The sequence below is a fragment of the Sminthopsis crassicaudata genome, chromosome 1 (assembly GCF_048593235.1).
Source record: "Sminthopsis crassicaudata isolate SCR6 chromosome 1, ASM4859323v1, whole genome shotgun sequence".
NCBI lineage: Eukaryota > Metazoa > Chordata > Mammalia > Dasyuromorphia > Dasyuridae > Sminthopsis > Sminthopsis crassicaudata.
This window is the reverse complement of record NC_133617.1, coordinates 648,226,969-648,239,331: the sequence shown is the minus strand read 5'-3', so window position 1 is coordinate 648,239,331 and position 12,363 is coordinate 648,226,969. Positions and strand designations below refer to the sequence as shown.

At 33.4% G+C, this 12,363-nt stretch overlaps 1 protein-coding gene across 10 annotated transcripts in view; it reads left to right on the top strand.

Moving 5' to 3' along the window:
• Positions 1-12,363, top strand: part of BNC2 (basonuclin zinc finger protein 2) — a 530,176-nt gene that overhangs the window by 253,381 nt on the left and 264,432 nt on the right. Inside the window, exon 1 of one of the 10 annotated variants that reach the window (XM_074282952.1) lies at positions 11,565-11,793. The exons of the other annotated variants lie outside the window; for them this stretch is intronic. The gene's annotated coding sequence lies outside the window, so the exon portion shown is untranslated. Of the gene's footprint in view, positions 1-11,564; positions 11,794-12,363 lie in introns of those variants that run through there. 10 annotated transcript variants of the gene reach the window in all.

The following is a 12,363-nucleotide window of genomic DNA, read 5'->3' as shown; positions in this document are numbered from 1 at the left end:
GGGTTGGGGGGTTGAAGAAGGGAGGGGTAAAATTGAAACAAGTGTTTGCAAGGGTTATTAAGAAAATATTTAAAAAAATAAAAAAGAGAAGATGAGACCAGATAGGTTTAAAAGGGGGGAAAAAAAAAGAAACTGGACCACAGAGGATAAAGGATAGAATTGGATTTCTTTCTTTCTTTCTTTCTTTTTTTTAATAACTTTTTATTTTTCAAAATACATGCAAAGATAGTTTTCAACATTCAGCCTTGCAATGCCTTATGTAGAACTAGATTTCTTTAGGAGGAAGCACAACCTTTCTTCTTTCACAAAATGATGGGAATGACCTGTAGGTGCAAGCCAGAACAAGGATTTCAATGACTGGCCATGAGGAGAAAAGATATGTATTTTAGTAATTAATGACTCCCTTGTGGGAATCATGGATTTTGAGGATGAAATCAGATAAAGTCCTTTGCAGGTATTATAATATTATACATTATAGTATTATACAATGTTAGCTATAAATACATTACCTGTGTGTATATGTGTGTGTGTGTGTGTGTGTGTGTGTGTGTGTGTGTGTATATATATATATACATATATATATGTATATATATATGTATATATATATGTATACATATAATATGTATGTATTTGTGTATATATATTTAATTAATGTGAAGTTTTGGTTCACCCATTGTTTTTCTCCCATAGGCTATTCATAGTGTAACAAAAGAACCTCACAAAGATTTATCAAATGTGATAACTACTAGTACTGATAATGCATGCCAAGATTTTTTTTTTTAATTCAACCTGAAAAGCATCTCTTTGAGGTTATGAAACTTGAAGCAGGAAATGGAAGGCCTTAGGAGCACAGATGTAATGTCTGTTAACATTACTACTATTGGAATAGAGGAACTTTAGAATAGAGGGGGTGGCACTAGAGTGTTGAGAAATAAATTGCTGGCTAAAAAGGTGATTTTGTTGAACAAGCTTTAGATTTAGAAATAAGGAGAAAATAAAATTAAGTAGTTTGATTATATAATCTCTACAAAGAATCTAGAAAGCTGTGATGTTCAGAAGGTTAAAAAAAAGTATTGCTGCTTTAAAGATGGTTTTGATCAATAAGGATTTCATTTGTCAATAAAATCAAAACCATAGGAATCTTGGGAGAAAATAACCAAGTTTGTCTTTAGAGTTTATGATTGATAAAATAGTGAAATCCAGAAATAAGCTGATCTGAATCCTAAACTTAGAGGGAATGGATTTCAAATTTGAGATAGGAGGTAGGTAGGATCCCATAGCTTATGTTTCCATAAAAGAAGACTAAAAGTGAGAGTCATCAATAAGTAGCTGACAGTGAAAGCATAAATCATTTTGTTGAAGATAGAAGACTAGCTAAACATGATGAGAGTGATATGACTGTATAAGGAACTCATCAGCAAACTTATTTAAAAAGAACTTATATGGGAAATGGAAGCAAGGATTACATTAGTGGGAATAATTTTTTTTAAAGTGGTAAAACAATGTCAATAATAACAATGGCTCAAATGAGTTGGGAAAAGAATAAATGCCATACACTAAAAAGGATGCCATGTTGAGGGGGAAGAGAAAGATCAAAGAGAGGATAATATTCTTGACTAGTATGGAGCAATGACAACAGATAGTGGACAGGTGGCAGAACTATTTGACTACTTTTTTTTTTTTTCCTGCAACAAGAAGAATTTTTTTGTTTTCTGCAAAGAAGAATCATTTTTATACTGCAAAAGGCAGGATCAAACATGTTTTACAGCAATTGAAACACAATAGGAAATAGTAAGAAAGTAATTACATACTATCATTAATTTTGTTATCTTACTTGCAGGAGTTACTTCCTAGAGTATTCAATATTTGGTAGAAGTGACTATGAAATATAGTCTGTGATCTTTGAAAAATAAAAATAAAAGAGGTGCTTTGGAAATTTGTGAAATTTAGGTACCCTGGATTTTTTTTTTTTCTTTTTTTTCTTTTTTTTTTTTTTTTTTTTAATTTTTTTTATTATATATATATATATATTTTATAATATTATCCCTTGTATTCATTTTTCCAAATTACCCCCCCTCCCTTATTCCCTCCCCCCGACGACAGGCAATACCATACATTTTACATGTGTTACAATATAGTCTAAGTACAATACATGTGTGTGAATATCATTTTCTTGTTGCACAATAAACATTAGAATCCGAAGGTACATGCAACCTGGGCAGACAGATATTAGTGCTAACAATTTACATTCCCCTCCCAGTGTTTCTTCTCTGGGTGTATCTACCTCTGTCCATCATTGATCAACTGGAAGTGAGTTGGATCTTCTTTATGTTGAAGATTTCCACTTCCATCAGAATACATCCTCATACAGTATCGTTGTTGAAGTATACAGTGATCTTCTGGTTCTGCTCATTTCACTCAGCATCAGTTGATTTAAGTCTCTCCAACCCTCTCTGTATTCCTCCTGCTGGTCATTTCTTACTGAGCAATAATATTCCATAACTTTCATATACCACAATTTACCCAACCATTCTCCAACTGATGGACATCCATTCATCTTCCAGTTTCTAGCTACAACAAAAAGAGCTGCCACAAACATTTTGGCACATATATGTCTCTTTCCGCTCTTTAGTATTTCTTTGGGATATAATCCCAGTAGTAGCGCTGCTGGGTCAAAGGGTATGCACAGTTTGATAACTTTTTGGTACCCTGGATTTTTAAAATGAAGTTAAAATCTATAGGCTATGGGTCAGGGAGCTTAATATTGATTCTTGGGGATAAAAAAATCTTGAACAGGATTTTTAGGGAATATTTTGTGAAATTTTGAGTCATGATAAGAATGAGCAAGTATTAGTTAATTAAGACTAGGTATTCTCCTACTTCCTGGTTTTCCCAAAACCCTTCCATGCCTAGAATCAATTTCCCACACAGCTTTGTCTGATAGTACCACTCATATTTCCCTCCTTCATTACCCTTCATTACTCTTTTCTACACACACACACACACACACACACACACACACACACACACACACACACTACAGAGATGGAGGTCTTGCTTCTAGTCTTACTTGTAATGATAACTTCTGAGAACCCTTTCTAAGTCAATTTTTATGATTGCCCTATAGTGTTTTGTTTCATGTTTTGGTTCTAATCCTATGCTTGGTATAGAGAATTTCCAAAGAAGAAAAGGTGTAGATCTGCAAGTCCTCTGTGTCTTTCAGTTGTATAGATGGATGGAGGCATTAAGAAATTAAAATTTTGTTCATGGTTATGCAGATAGATTTGTTTGGGACTTAAATTAACCCAGGTTTTGTTAAGACCAGTTTTTTCCCATTCTATCATCATTAATCATTTTATATGTACATATTATAGAAGATTAAGCCCAAATCTGTAATTTCCTTGATGTAGGAAACTCTCTCTTGATGTATGGAAGCACTCTCTAACAATGCTGTTCAGTATCTTCTCTGCAAATTATAGTCTTATAAAGTTATTTAGAAGTCTGAAATTAATATTAATACATAAATTTAATTCAATTCATTCAATTCAACAACTATTTATTAAGTTCCTATTCTGAACAAAGAGCTGTGCTATCTATAAAATAAATTATATAGATTTTTTTTGCCCTTTTGGAATTTATGATCTAAAACCAAATAATATAGTAGAAATTAAATCAATTCATGTTGTTTTCACTTATACAGTTGTGTCCAACTCTTCATGACCCTATGGATCATACTGTCTATGGGGCTTTTTTGCAGAGATGTTGAAATGGTTTATCATTTCCTTCTCAATTCACAATATCTGACATTTATTACACACCTACTGCATGTAAGGTAAGAAGCAGCATGGCATAGTAGGAAAAAACTGACCTTAGAGTTGGGAAGACTTAAGGTCATGTTACATTCCTGTTACATATTATTGATTTTGTACCCTGAACAGGCCAGTTTTCCTCTCAGTGCTCTGTGTACCTCTCCGACATTAGCTGCCTATTTGTACCTTGTGTAGACATTCACAATGCTACTGAAATCCCAAGTTGTGACCATGTGTAACATAAATGCCATTCAAAGAGAAAAGTATATAAAGAGAAAAGAGCATAGGAAATTTAAGTGGAAAGAGAAACTATTTACAATTATTGTTGACTTTTTTTTTAAAAGGGATCTATCATTACAAGAATATTTAGAAGTTGCCTAGGAAGAGATCCCTCTAGGTTATATTTATCCAGATAGTAAAACAGATGAAACTTCTATTTACATATAACATTTAGAATGAGAACACATGTCAAATAATTTGGGTGTGTATTGAAGTATTTAATTACAGAATGATCCAACAGAGTCACCATAATGAAAGCTGACCTGTGATTTCTTGAAAGATGTTTTTGCTTAATTGCCACAATTGCCTAGATGTTGTTTATTGTATCGTCAGTTCCAGTGCTGGGTCCAGATAATTGAAAAGTATTGGCCGATGACCTTTTTGTGAGTAAATTTTAAACTGTGACTTCTTTCTCCTAATGAAGTATATTAAATATCTCTAATACCACCTCCTTTTTATTGAAGACTACCTAATGCAGAGCGAAATATTATATGCAGTACAACTATATATATTTATAAAAAGGGAACATCTGCAGTCATGTTGGTAAAGATCAAGGAAATGACCAAATTACCACAGGGCAGGAAAACAGAGAATAGAAAATAAAAGCTTGTATAATGTATCTATAGAAAAGCTCTTGGATACAATTTAACCTATAAAAAAGGAAACTGAAATACTATAGAGAAATAATGTTATAGGGAGAAGATACCTTAAAATATACTTCACATATCAGTCTAGTATCTATTTAAAAAGAAGTTTCACAAATGGTATGACTTAACCTATTCTGAATGAATGAATTAACCCATTAAAATGTGCTTTTTGGCATAACATATACAAAATAGTAAATTTTCAATAAAACATGGTCAAGACAAATACAATAAATTAAAAATGAACTCTGTAATCTTATAGAATTATTTTTTCTCCATAGTGTTTATAAAGATAGTCTCACTAGTGCTTTTATTACTTAAAGTTAATTATTTAAGTATCATTAAAAACGCTAATCTCACAAAGTGATGAATACCTTTAAATGTTTCAGTGACAATTGCTAAGGCGTAGTTACATGCAAGGAAACTAAAGTAATTCAGTTTTCAATTCTTAGTAGTTTTCTACCACTCTCTTATTTGTCTTTTATTTTTTAAAAAAGTTTTAATTATTTTTTTTTTTAATTTCTGGTAAATAAATCCTTTTCTGATAAACTCCTTTCTCTACAAATTAAATCCTTGCTTGTAACTGGATCCTTCTAGTTCAAGCTTTTTCTATTATATGCCAGCCTGCCTTTCTACCTTCTACTTTATTCCTAGTTTTTTGATACCATAAAGATTGCTTCTTGGAATGTTTAGATGCATATGTATTTGGAGAGGAAAAAGCATTTATTAAGAACCTACTACATTTGAAGGTACTATGCTAAATGCTTTATAAATTCTTTTTTGATTCTCATCTCTATGAGATAGGTGCTATTATTATTCCCATTCTGCAATTCCTTACTACCATTTCCACCAAAACGATAATTACCTCTAAATCTTCTTTGGGCAATATTCAGCCAGGAAGCTGTTCATAAGAATTTAGAAGAGAACATATTAAAGCTACTAGATAGGGAGGATGTCCTCTGCCTTCAAAACTTCTTGTGCTTTCTGACGCCCCCCCCAACCCCATTTTCATATTTTTTTGGTCTTGAGTTCAAGGTTTTGGATTTCTAAACAAGAATATAAAACTTCCTCCTTTATATCCCCTTCTCAGCACAATGTAGTGAAAACTGCATTTGATTTGGAGTCAGAAGTCCCAATTTGAATTCTGGCCTTTTCCACTGAAAATGTCCAGGACCTTTGGCTATCTTCTCCCCCCCCCCCCCCCAAGCCTCTTGGCCTCAATTTTCTCATCTTTAAAATGGAATTGTACCAGATGGTCTCTAAGAGGCTTTATAGCTCTAAATTCTAAATCCCAAGATCTTAATTTTTTGCCACCATAAAACAAAACAAACATGAAACAAACAACAACAACCCTCCCTCCCCCTGAAAAAAACAACAACACATAAAAACTCCTGAAATCTGTTCAGTAAGTTAACACTTGTTTTAGAAAAAAAATCACTTGTTCTGTTCCCAGAATGAAGTTATCTGACTGTAGAATTTAGACATCTTCAAACTAGCTTTGCCAATTAAATTTAAACTCTATTCTAGAATATCTTTTCCAATTAGGGTTATATTTCAGTTAATATGACTTTATAAATCAATGTAAAATTATTATAATCTGATTTATAATTTCTTTTGTTTCAAAAAAGTACTGATAGAGCATCTAGGTGGCAGAGTCCTGAAGTCAGGAGGACCTGAGTTCAAATGTGACCTCAGACAGTTAGCACTTCTTAGCCGTGTGACCCTGGGCAAGTCATTTAGCCCCAATTGCCTCAGCAAAAGAAAGAAAGAAAGACAGAAGAGAAAAAACAAGTATTGATTAAAAAAAAACCAACACCATAGTACTTTGTATTATTGAACATAATAAAGTAGTTATTATTTGGATTCAAATTATAAAGTGTAGTACAAGTGTTGGAGCATGGCACATTGAGTTTTCATCTTGAAATGTTTCCCTTTTTCATTTCTTATAGCACTGTAATATTCCATCACAATCATATGTCATAACTTAATCAGCCACTATCCGGTTGATGGGCATCCTTCACTTTCCAATTCTTTGCTACCACAAAAAGAGCTATTGTAAACGTTTTATATGTAGAAGTTCTTGTACTTTATATTACAATGCTGTATTTTATCCAATAGAATATTAACTTATTAAGGCAAAGGTTGTTTTGTTTTGTCACTGTTTGCTCAGCTTTTTTTTTTTTTAATTATAGCTTTTTATTTACAAGATATATGCATAGGTAATTTTTCAGCATTGACAATTGCAAAACCTTTTGTTCCGACTTTTCCCCATCCTTCCCCCCACCCCTTCCCCAGATGGCAGGTTGACCAATACATGTTAAATATGTTAAAGTATAAGTTAAATACAATATATGTGTACATGTCCTAACAGGTTTTTTGCTGTTCAAAAAGAATTGGACTTTAAAATAGTGAATAATTAGCCTGTGAAGGAAATTAAAAATGCAGGCAGACAAAAATAGAAGGATTGGGAATTCTATGTAATAGTTCATAGTCATAGTTCTTTCCCTGAGTGTAGCTGGTTCAGTTCATTACTGCTCTATTGGAACTGAGTTGGTTCCTCTCATTGTTGAAGAGGGCCACGTCCATCAGAATTGATCATAATATAGTATTGTTGTTGAAGCATATAATGATCTTTTGGTCCTGCTCATTTCACTCAGCATCAGTTCATGTAAGTCTCTCCCTCTAGACCTTTCTGAAATCATCCTGCTGGTCATTTCTTACAGAACAATAATATTCCACAATATTCATATACCAATTTATTCAGCCATTTTCCAATTGATGGGCATCTACTCAGTTTCTAGTTTCTGGCCACTACAAAGAAGGTTGCCATAAACATTCTTGTATATACAGGTCCCTTTCCCTTATTTAAAATCTCTTTGAGATATAAACCCAGTAGTAACACTGCTGGATCAAAGGGTATGCACAGTTTGATAACTTTTTGAGCATAGTTCCAAATTGCTCTCCAGAATGGCTGGATGTATTCACAATTCCACCAATAGTGTACCAGTGTCCCAGTTTTCCCACATCCCCTCCAACATTCTGCATTATCTTTCCCTGTCATTATAGCCAATCTGAATGCTCAGCGCTTAACACAGGTAGATAGGAAGTGCTTATTAAGTACTTGTAGCATATGAAGATAGAAAGAAGATTTGAAAGGGGGTCAGGAAATTTGAGTACTAATCCTCAGTGTCCTACTAACTAGGTGCATGTTCTGGAGCTTTTTGGGATAATCACTTTCCTTTCTTTGGGTCTCTGTTATCCTACCTGAAAAATGAAATCGTTTACTGTCTCTTTCCAAATCTTATCTCCAGAATCTTTTAGTTTCTCCTTCAAGCCTTGTCTTCTTCACTTGGAGCTCAGCCAGCTTTCTTAGAGGCTTCTCTCTCTTTTGCGTTCCTGATACTCTAGTCCAAGTGTCTCCAGCCAGCAAGAAGGTTGAAGTTGGAATGAATCAGACTCTGCCTCCAAGAGTGTGGGATTGTGGGTTTCCTAGAAGTCAATCCTAGTTGTGAATCTCCCGGAAGTCCATGAGCAGGCTTTTCCTTTAGACTTGTGAATCTCCTGGACTTGTGAATCCACTGAATTCTGGCTCTGAATCTCCTCAAGCTTCCCTGAAGTTCTCCCCTTGACCCAATCTAGACTCTGACCCTCCCCACTGAATCCTGAGGGCTCCTTATATCCTCCCAGAGAATGGGCTTGTGGGAGCTCCTTAAAAGTATGCTCTCTTAAAGGTGTGAATCTCATGTGTGGACCAATGAGCAAACTCCTTTAAAGGTTTGAACTCCTTTAAAGGTATGAACCAAGTACATTACCTTGTCTGAAGTTCTGGCCCATAGCATTTCCTTGTAGGATCAGATCTACCAAGCTAAATTAGATAATTATTTTCTCTTATCCATTCCAGGGACTTAGCACCTTGTAAGAATCTTAACAGGTTTAAGGTTAGAATTTCCTGAGGGGAAATAAATAAGATTAGGCTGGAAAAAGTATGGTAGTACCTGATACCAGAGGGCCTTGAATGCTAAACAGAGGAGGCTGAAATTTGTTTGATAAAAAATAAGAAATTTATTTTTGTAAAGAAGCAGTATATAGCAAGAGCTAACCATTGGAAAGATTAAATATCTCTATCTGGCTCTTTGGATTAAAACATCTATCCAAATTCATAGATGTTTTCTGATTTAAGTTTTAAAAAGGGAGTATTTGGTGATAAAACATCTGAGAGAAATTTCCATTTATTTGAGTCCTGAAATTATGAGGTGAACAAATCTTTCTGGTTACATGCATTTTTATCTGAAATTCTTCATAGTTGCATTTCTTATCAAAATATAAGAATTATACAGCATTTAATAAAACAAATTATTGTACTACTCTAGGATTAGAAAGCATTTTTCTTACAAGAGTATGCAATTGGAATTAAATTAAATTCAATAAGCAGTTTTAAGTGGCTAATACATGCAGAGTACTATACTTGGCACAAGGAATACAAAGACAATACTGAAAACAGTTGTTAACTCAGATTTACTCTTTATGGAATGAGGATGGATAACATTTATAGAGATAAGTAAACACTGTATTATTTACTTTGAATATATATTTTAATTTAAAGGGGCAGAGGAAGTAATAACAACTACAAAATAGCACCAATAAAGTCCCCTTTGGGGTCATTTTATCTCAGATTTAGACATAGAATGGTTAGTAAAGACAATCTAGTCAAAACCTTTATTTTATAGAAGAAGAAATTGAGGAACACGGGCCAAACAAGTTGCAAATGGCAGAGACTGAATTTGAACTTAAGAGATCAAGATCTGGCATTCTGTCATCTGAACTACCAGTTCAAGTTCAAGGCACCTATGATACCACTAGAAGGAAAGTTGAGACTTGAGGAGATGTGGAGATAAGGAGGAAAAGCATTATAGCATTGGAGACAACCTTTTCAAAAATATGGCAGAAGATAGAAAGTCAAATGGTCAGTTCTGCAGGAATGTCAGTTGTGTGTGTGTGAGATATTAAATAAATCTGCTTGTGTATTGGATGCAGATTGTGAAGAAATTTAAATTGTAATAGGAATTTCTATTTAACTTAGAAAAAACAAAAAAAAACTACTGTAATATCTTGAGAAGAGGAGTGACATGATCAGATGTATAGTATAAGATTTCAGTTTCACAGTTATGTGGAGAATGGATTGGAGAAAGGAGAGACTTAAATAGATGGAGAGAGATCACTTGTGAGGTTTAATTACCTCATTTAATTACCAAGTAGATGTACCAGGCATTATTTAATAGTATCTCAATTTTACAGGGGAGGAAATTGAGGCTCAAAGATGTCACTTGTTCATGGTCACTCAAATAGTATCAATTCAAATCACCTTTTGAAATATTAACTAAATTGCCTTCCCCTCTCAAGTATTGAAATCACAGTCTATTTCCCTGAGAAAGCTATGCTTATAGTTGCTTTGAATAACTGGTAGTTTGAAGAAGAATATTAGTGTGTGTTGTTTTTTTTTTTTTGTTTGTTTGTTTGTTTGTTTTTGTTTTTGTTTTTGTTTTTTTTTTTTGTTTTTTTTTTTTTTTTGTTTTTTTTTAACACATTCAAACCTCAGACTCTGTTTTGTTGCTTGTCTTTGAAGGATCAATTTGGTTAAGGAGTTGAATTAAATAATTTCTAACTTGTTTTATTCATTAAGTGCAACAGTTTTTATACCTCTGATAATATTTAATTCTGTATTTGGATTCTAACATATAATTTTTCTTTTCATGTGTATTTCCATAAGACATTTGAAACATTTCCTGAACTGTATTTTATTCATTCATTTTGTACCTAGGGAATTCCATTTTAACAAATTGCTTCATATCATAGAATCTCATCTCATTTAAAAAAAATGTACCAGTAAATTGAGATGATCACTGATCCTTGATTACTTTAATAGATGACTTAAAAGTAATTAAAAAGTACCTTGAAGACTTTTTAAAGACTTTTTTTCTTCAGCACTATAAAAAGCAGGTTTATTGTTAATTTCCCTGCTTTCTCTGCTCCATTTTATGACTTATTGACTCAACACCTTTTGTTGCAATTTGGCTGACTGAAGACCCCTGTAGAAGACCCTTCCTTGACTTGAGGGCTTCCTGAATCCTTAAACATTAATTTAAAGAAAAAGAATGCTTAAACTTTTGTTGTTCTAAACCTCTGGACTTGATAGTAGACAGCAACACATCCCAGTATGGCTCCTGCTTTCATTCTGGAGAGGTTGATTAATCTATTCTAAATCCACCATGGGTTCTGAACAATTCTCCTCTGAGAATACACATAGTACCTCATGTCAAGGAAGGGTCTTCTACAGGGTTCTTCAGTCAGCTATATTGCAACAAAAGGAGTTTTTAATTAAGAAAAAACTAAATATTTTAGAAAGTGCATCTGTTGTAATCAGTAAGAATAAATTGCTACAGTGGAATCTTGCCATTTTATTGTTCTTGATGACCATAGCATTATAGCCATGAGTACTTTTTACATGATTTTGGCTACTTCTTGTTTAGTCCACTTGGATTGCATTCTGAGATGGACTTATAATCAGCTTAACTCCCTTGAAAGTAATGCTAATTGTGACTTATTGTATTGTGATGTACAGATTAAAAAATAACTAGCAATCATCTAATGAAATGTCATCAGAGATTCTTCTATTGTAGTTCTGATGTCCTTAGAATGAATACATGAAGAAGATATATATTTGTCAATTAGTGGACATACAATTAAAAAAAAGACAGAAGTATACATTATATATGTCTTTGTTAGGCACTACTTGTACTAAGATTGAAAAATATTAGTCTCTGGTATTAAGTTTATTTGTAACATACCAAGCATTTAGTACTCGAATATACTTTAAGGGTCATTGAGTTTGACCCCCTCATTTTTTATTCTTTTACAGATATAGGAATTGAGGTCCAACTGAGTTGTGACATCATACAACCATTTATCTTGAAGACCAGGTCTAATGGCCTGGAATCTGGTATTCTTTATTCTTGTAGTATGTCACTTTCCAGTCTCCTAGGGAGCATTATGCATATATCCAAGTAAGTGTAATTCATTCTGCATTGTATGTGATGGGGGAAAGGAGTGATCCAGAAAACAAACAAACAAACAAAAAAATCCAAAAAAAATAACAACAACCCAAAAACATCTAAACTGAGATGATTTGGATTTTACATTCTAACTTCCTTTACCAAGTTAATGGATCAGGTTTTCCTGAGCTTCTGCCAACATCATAAATGGAAAGAATTAAAACAGAGAAAGAGCCAAAAAGGAGTTTAGTACCCAAATGTGATGAGAAGGCACTGACTCTGGATATCTGATATTTAGAGGGTTTGCTTAGAATTGTTTAAGGAGTAGTTTGGTGTGGAAATTTAGTGCTTTTCTTAAGATAGTGCAAGTTATCAGCACAGAAGAACAAAAGAGTTGGGCACATATTTGTAAGGCTTATGATCTTTCCCAGAATTTGGAAGGATAAGGGACTTGCTAAGAATTTGACATTGGATGTGTTCCCTTAATTGTGGCTTTGGACATTTGGAAAGGGGAAAAGTGCTAAGGAATCAGAAGGTGATGCTCTGAACAATGTGGGAACTATTCAATGAAGGTAAAAGCAA